Source organism: Dendrobium catenatum, unplaced genomic scaffold (genome assembly GCF_001605985.2).
Source record: "Dendrobium catenatum unplaced genomic scaffold, ASM160598v2 fragScaff_scaffold_402, whole genome shotgun sequence".
Lineage (NCBI taxonomy): Eukaryota > Viridiplantae > Streptophyta > Magnoliopsida > Asparagales > Orchidaceae > Dendrobium > Dendrobium catenatum.
In genome coordinates, this window is record NW_021318864.1 from 33,273 (window position 1) to 40,908 (window position 7,636).

Genomic DNA, 7,636 nt, shown 5'->3' on the forward strand with positions numbered 1-7,636 from the left:
AAATCATCCCAAAGTCCTCCTGCGATGCCTCCAGCTCAACCTCCCAGATCGGGCCCCGAGCTCTCGTCGGTAACTGTTGAGAAAGATGAAAAGATTTGTTAATTGACTTTTTAAATGCCCGGGATAGTGCTATATCCCAACCATCTTCAATGGACAAAGAAAGAATATAATTAATACCTGAGATGGATTTGACAGATCCTTGATCCGGATTGACCAAGTACTCCTTTGGAATTATAATATTACCTTGACGGAAGTTCCATTCAAGCCAGTCCTTAAAGGGTATGCAATCTTCGATTGTGTGGCCCAACATGCGATGGTAGGGGCAAAAGGTCAGATCATCCTTTTTATTTGCCTCTTCTGGCTTCTTGGCCTCCGACAATCAAAAATATGGTTTCTTTAGAAGGCTCTTAAAAATTTTCTTCACTGACTCCCTTTTAAATGGATAAGGACGAGCCAATCTCTCTTTAAAAGTAGTCCGGTGAAATTCTCTAGTAGGTTGAGAAGTTACCTGAAACGGTTGAGGTTTTTGAGTTTGTTGAACAGTAGGGTTACTTGATTGAACGTTGACCAGCTTCTTTCCCTTGTCGACTGCTGAAACCATTGCTATCCTCTTTTTAAAGGACTTCAACGGTTTACTAACCTTCTTATCTTCAGTAGAATCCTTTAAGAATGACATTTTGGAAGCCTCTTCTTGTAGATTACTAGCTTTGTTAAGAAGCTTCTCGAAGGTTTTGATTGTAAACCCCTTTAACAGAAAAGTAATAGGCCCGTGGATATTCTTTAGAAGAATATCCACTGCATGTTGCTCTTGCAGTTGGGGTTCACATTTCATTGAGAGGTTCCGCCACCTCAAGATGTAGTCGACTAAAGACTCGCTCGGCTTTTATTTTTCGATGACGAGATCACCAACGGTTACACGTTGTTGAGCTCCTGAGAATCGCTTTAAAAAGATACCCTTGAGCTCTATGAAAGTTTTTACTGAACTGTTTGGTAGATCTACGTACCACTCAAAAGCAATATCGGACAAACTACTTATAAACTGGTGAAAGAGTAGAGCATCCGACCCTCCTGCATTGCAACAGCTTGCTCGGAAATGGGCCAGATGCTGTCTTGGGTTTTCTAAGCCGCTAAAAACTTTGAAAGAAGGTGGCACAAAACCCTTTGGGTAAGGAACCAAATCATATTCCTCGGGGTAGGGTCTACCCTTTGGAATAGATATAGTTCCTTGTGAATGGGCTAAGGCCTCCCTTACCTGGATTTCAATCATCTGACGGATATCTTTTTCTGGTGGGTAAGTGACTTCTGGAAGCTCTAAACTAGAACCAGCCTTCCTGCTGTGCTCGCCCGTTGTGAGTACTGTGGGTTGTAACTGCTCGGGTCTAGACTGTTGTGCATGGAGCATCTGACTCTGTAATTGTTCTACCTTTAGCATCATCTCTTTTACCTTTCTTTCCAGACTTTAGATGTAATCATCTTTCTCTCTCAGTTTGACAGAGGTATCGAAATCTGAGTCGACTGCTGCTGACTCTTCTTCTTTATCAGAGCGGTGTTTAGATGGCTCAGCATCTTTAGTTGACGCACGAGTTTCAACCATGTGGACATCCGCTACAGGCTCTTCCTCAACTAATAAGTCATCTTCATCTGGATTGAATTCATCAACAGCCTTTTTCTTAAAGATATCTCTGATTTCTTGTACTACTTCCTCTACTGGCCTCACATCTATTGCTTCAGCATAAATGGGTAAATATCCATCACTTGATCATACTCTTTCACATCTAACTTATCAAAGATGTTGCTAATCTTAACATCTTCTTCAGTGATTTCTTCACTAACCAATTGATCTAACATCTCTTGATCAGGATCTTGGGTCGTCTCCTCCCCTCCGACTGTCACGGGGTCGGTAGTCACAAGGGTGACATCCTCAGTAGGGTGAGGGACGTCTATCTTAATTAGTGATGGAGGGGCTTGAATAGCGGGGGCTCCAACATCAACACGAATAGAGTCCTCACATCCCTGAACTGGAAGTCTAGGGAGTTCGAACGGTATCTGAATTTGAGGTTCTCTGAATTGTATTCCAATAGATCTACTAAAATTTCTTCGTGCACATGATTCTTTTGGCGACATGGGCCTCTTGCCCTTAACATCAACTGGTTTCAGCTTTTCAAAGACTTCTTTAAACTTTGCTATTACTGGGGCCAGCTTTGACAGTTTTGAAGGTGGGGTTGGTGGTCTACCACTAAAAGGGCGACTCTGGCCAGACCCAGTTAATACTATCTCCTCCGTCTTTGCAGACGGGAGGCGAGGCACCCAATGGTATCCATCTACCAAGACTGAAGATATAGGTTGTTTGACAAATTTCTTGTTCTTCCTCACTGGTTGAGGAGTCAGGTTCTTGGCTTCAGATTTTTCTTCTTTTAAAACCTCCTTTTCAAGCTTATGTGAAATTACTCCTTTCAAATGTTTCACATACTATTCCTTAGTCTGCCCTACTTGAGCAGCATAAGTATGGATGATATTTCTAAGCATCCTAGCTTTCAGAACTTGCTTCTCCTTCGGGGTTCTCTTAACAGAATAGTCTACTAGGCTAGGCAGAGTGCTAGCTATCCGAGTGACTCTCACCTCCCCGCAGCAGCTGCGAGGGGGTGAAAATGACTCCCTTTAAGGAGTGGAGAAGAGGTAGGGATTGGCAGCTCCTCAGCAGCCTCAAGATCAACTTTACCCAAGGCCTTCAGCTCGGCCACCTTCTTAGTCTTTGTGATTTTCTTTCTCAACCTCCTGAGGTAGTTCTTTTTGGCATTCTTGCTGCCATAAAGAGTTTCAGAACTATAAGATCCTTTCTCAAACACTATCTTTCCTGCAGCGGCAGCTTCGAGTTTTTTTGCATCCTCGAGGAATTCTTTAGGTGCGTTAGCGATGTCTAGTGCGAACCAGACACTAGGGGGGCATCATTTCCAGCTCCTATGGCTAATTGAACTAGAGGGGCATCCTTCTTGCCCTCAACAGCAAGGTCCACCAAAGTGTTTTCATTCATCACCAGTCTAAGGGACTTAAACCCTATCCCAAATTGGATTGAATTTTCATAAATCAACTCTTCAATCATTAAGTCACGGTCCATCAAAAACAACAATTTGCTAGCCATTGTAGGTGATTCGATTATCTGAGATTTAAAAGGAGAAGATTTGAATTAGAAACTTTTGAATTTGATTTTGAAAAGAAGTCTATATCTTATTACGTATATCGAATCATAAGAACTATAATCCGGTATACAATAATAAGATGTAGAAGTTAACTTTTATTTAAAGAGAATTTGAATTTTTATTGTATATGTATAACTACAAACGAATGTTGTAGAAACATATAACAATATTGATTTGAGTTTGATTTGAATGAATTTGGGAAAGATGTTTGAATTTGGAAATGATTGAGTTTACATTGCACATGTTTTACCATTGGAAAAGGTTGTGGTGCTACATGTAAAAATGAGAATTGAATTGGATTTGAAGGATGGAGATTTGAAAATTCAAAAATCCGGCAGCACTTCCCCTTATTTTTGAGACTCAATGTGTTGAACTTTCATTCAACAAAAAGGTCTACAAATAAATATCGGGAAAATTACTAAGAAAGCTTAACTCTTTCAACCTTGAGAATAATCAAAGGGTGAAATGTTAAAGGCAAACTTTTGCCGGATAGAGTTTAAAGGTTCGTTGTATATGCTAACTACAATGATCGTCGTAGGAAAACATACATCAACAATGAATGATTTTAGAAAGATATCTGGAAATTCAAAAATCCAGCAGCACTTCCCCTTATTTTTAGACTCAATGTGTTGAATTTTCATTCTAAAAATTCAGAAAAAAAGGCCTACAATTATTAGGGGAAAATACCAAAGATTTTCAAATGCGATTAAAGGGTAAAATTATCGAAAGCAAACTCTTGCCATGAGGATTCAAAGATGTGTTGTATATGCCAACTACGATGATCTTCCTAGGAAGACATATAACAACAACGATCAATTTTGATTTGATTTTCAAGAGAGATGTCTAAAAATTCAGAAAAAAAAAATTTCGGCAGCATCTCCCCTTATTTTGGGACTCAAGGTGTTGAATTTTCATTCAACAGAAGGTCCACATTAGTTATGGGAGATTTATTTGGAATTTACTTGACTCTTTCATTCTAGTCAGTGGACTAAGAATGAAATGTCGTAGCTTAATTCTATCGATATAATTAAATTTTTAAGACGAACCTTAAAAGTGAATGCTACACTTGATCGTATATATCAAATTGAAATTGTTATAATTCAATATACAAAAATACAACGTAACGATTATCTATACGTTGGAAGGATTAAAACTCTACTAAAAATTTGAGAATTTAGATCTTAAAATTTGAGAAAATTTTCTATAAGTTATATAACTTAGCATGCCACTAGTAATTTCAAGCACACTAGTTTCTATCATTTATAGAAAAGTTTAGAAAGGGATATGCCTGACTCTTTCGCTCTACCAACCAAGTTAGAGGCAAAATGTCCAAGCCCAATTTAGAGGGAGGTTTTCTACACTCACCTATCGTTTGACAAATCTTAATTGAGTTGGCCACACTCTCTCAAGGGAGAAATGAAAGAGGGACCAACTGAGGGAAGGGTAGTTAAAACTACCGATTCAATAAAATTTATATCGCTATTAAAGATGGAGAGAGAGATTTTTCCCAGCGGAGTCGCCATTTTTTGTTTTGATTAAAAAATATATTTATTATATATAGTTTTGAAAAATATTTAATTTTCTTTGGGAAAATTAATTTTTGAATTTTTATTTTGAAATCGAACACAACATTAGGAACGATATATCATCTCAAACGAGGGAATATCATTCACTAATTGGTTCGAATTTCAAAGTTTCAAAATTATCCAAATTATCGTACTCGAACTCAAGAAAGACAATATATGATCTCAAAAGATCAAAATTATGTTCAATCAATTATTTAACTACAATAATTTGAATAAGAGACCGTTAATTTCATAATCATAATCATAATCAAAATTAATATATCTCTCCGAGGAAAGAAGTTATCAATCGCTATTAATCGTTCGAAAATGGAGGTAACGATCGTTGAAATTTGTATTTTCCCAAAGATAATTAATTAAAGTTTTGAAAAATTGTTTTTTGAAAATAAGTTCTGGGTTTCTAAATCTCCTACGAGCGTAAGCCCTCGTAGTTAATTACATCGTAGAAAATCAAAATTTTCTACGAAAACTCTAGATTAAAATAGCGGTGTAAATTTTATTTAAGATTTCAAAATTAGATATCAAAGGAAGTTAAGGTTTAGAATTTCAAGAGGGATGGGTTCAAGATTGAACACTTTTTTTTGGAATCAAAGGAAGAAGGGTAGGAGGTGTTTTGGGATTCTGAATTACTTCAGAAACACCTCAGTCTATCCTAAGTGTTAGGCTTGTATTTGATTGAAAGAAATTTTTAGTTTGAGTGGTCAATTTTATTAGAAATTTGGGATTTAATTCCCGAAAGTTGAAATCTTATGGCCCGAGCCAGCCTCAGAACCTAAGTCTAAATTAGGCACTAAAAGTTAGTGCCCCGAACCTAGCTAGTGCAATGCGAATCTGGTCTTACCCCGGCCTGGATTGGAGAGCCAGCTAAACCACCTAAACAATTTTAAAATATGAGTCCGATCTTTTAATGTTGAGTGGTAGGGACGTTATTTAAGAAAAGTTTTTGAGAACGAGGCCGACATCTAAAACAGATCCTAATTGGCCCCTTTGACTTATGTTGGGTTTTTGATGTCTAAATAATGCAATTAATTATTAGACTCAATTTTAATTTGTTACTAATGCGATGCATGCTAATTGACTCGATTGAATGCAAAATCAGTATGTAGCAGTTTAAAAATTTTGGCTTAGAAAATAGGTTTTTCCCTAGAGATTGCATAACATCCCCTTGACAGATCGGCACCCTCATAGGTCAGGTGGTCTGCCAGAACCCGCGGGCGGGGAGATGCCTAACAAGGTAGAGAAGGTATAATATGAATGAATGAAAAACCCTCGGCGAGTCCGAGCTTACTTCTTAGAACCGTTTAGAGTTTCTATCTTATCTTAAAAATTTTATTTAATTAAAGTAGAAGAATTTTTTTTTGATAGACCCCTAAGAGCCTAAATTCAAATTCTAGGTCAAACCAAATACGGCATGCAAATAAAAAAACTAGAAAAGCAGGAGTTCTAATGCGCAATCAATTTTAAACAAATTAATTAAATATATCAAATTGAATGTCCGTTGGCAAGTGCCTTTTATTATTACATCACAGAATTGCAAGAAAGTATAGTGGCCGGGTACAACTGACAACAACCCGGATTTCTAATCCTAAATCAATTGACTTTGAGATTTGAGATTCTTCTCGTTGTTCATTTCTTCTTCTTCTCACGAACATCTTGATTCGTCGGTTCCAGATATCCAAATGGAAAGAAATTCCCCCTTGGACGGGGTGTTATCTTCCCTCTTTGGATATTTGAAAGGTATCCTAATTTGACTTCCAAATGGAAGAGGACTCTCCCCTTTAGGGATGTCTTCACCTCTTTGAAATTCAAATTGGATTTTGTGCCCAAATCTCAAGTCATTTCAAATAATTACAGCCTTATTCAATCAAATTTACATTAATTCAAATATAAAAAAAAATCTAGGCTCGATTCTGCAGGGTTATCCTAATAATCAGCAGTTATATAAACAATCCCAAGCAGTTATAATATGAAAATTGAAATGCACTTTTTTTAGCCACACTTGGCCATGCTCTTTTTGTTTAAAGGGGGTTTTAAGCGTGGCGGGTACCTGTACAAAGAGTGTATATATTTTATTATTATTATTATTAATTGCCCCCCTTAATTTCAGCTCCTTATATGAGCATGACCACCTGCATAAGATTGCATAAGTATAATTCGTCCCTAACCTAGGGGTAAATCTAACGCACAATTAATCACAGAATGCAGTGAATAAGTAAATAAACACATCAATTCTACACTAGCAAACAACATGCAGTAAAAGCTCAAAAAATATGGCACACAACAGTAAAAAGAAAAACATCGGCCTATCCTAAAATTAGAGTCGGTGATCCTAGCAAACCATCTAAAGTGTGTGGGGTAGGTCGTACGGTTTTGATGTGTCCTAAATGGGATATTTGATTGAAATTGCTTAAGTTTTGATTGCTGATTTTAAAGTTGATTAATTTAAGTTTGTCATTAATTGATTCGTGGCGTTGTGCCATCAGGCTCGAGGAACCAGCCTCCTCAGGACACTTAGCCCCGCAGCCCGGAGTAGTCCAGACGATAAACTAAATTATTGTAATTGAACTAAAGATTTTAAAAGGTTAAATAATTAATGATTAATCTATTTTAAGGTTTAACACCCCTTAGAATCCATTCGTGGTGTTGTGCCACCAGGCTCGAGGAACCAGCCTCCTAAGAACACTTAGCCCCGCAGCCCGGAGTAGTCCAGCCAATAAACTTCATCTTTAGGATGGTTGTTGTGTTTTAAAGAGTTTGTTGAGTGTTTTAAATATTAAACTAGTATTTTCTGGAGTTTAGAATTAAAAACCAAATTTTGAAATTTTTTGGATTATTATAATCATTTAATTAAAGTGT